This window comes from Condylura cristata, unplaced genomic scaffold, assembly GCF_000260355.1.
Source record: "Condylura cristata isolate star-nosed mole 26May11 unplaced genomic scaffold, ConCri1.0 scaffold00054, whole genome shotgun sequence".
Taxonomy (NCBI): domain Eukaryota; kingdom Metazoa; phylum Chordata; class Mammalia; order Eulipotyphla; family Talpidae; genus Condylura; species Condylura cristata.
Window position 1 is genome coordinate 1,686,214 of NW_004567155.1, and position 357 is coordinate 1,686,570.

Consider the following 357-nt stretch of genomic DNA (forward strand, 5'->3'; position numbering starts at 1 on the left):
GAGGTCCTACCGGCCGGCTCTCGGGCAGGGGCAGCGAGGCGGCTCTGGCCAGGCGCGGGGTGCGGCCTCAGGCACTCCGCCCGGGGCGGCTGCCGCGGGCCAGCAGTCTCCCAGCCGCCCCGGCAGCTGCGCCGCCAGACTGAGGAGTGACCTTTGGCTGCTGCGGGTCCTTTAGGCGGGCTCTGAGTGCAGGGTGCGGCCGAGCGGCGGGCGCGGCCGGCGGAGTTGGCTCGGCCCCGTCAGCCTCTCCCAGGCCAGGCAGGGCTGAGTGGGGGAGCGCCTGGGGGCCCTCGCCCGCACATAGTGGGGTGCTTCCCGGACTTTCTATGGACTCAGCAAACCTTGCCTGCTCCAGGG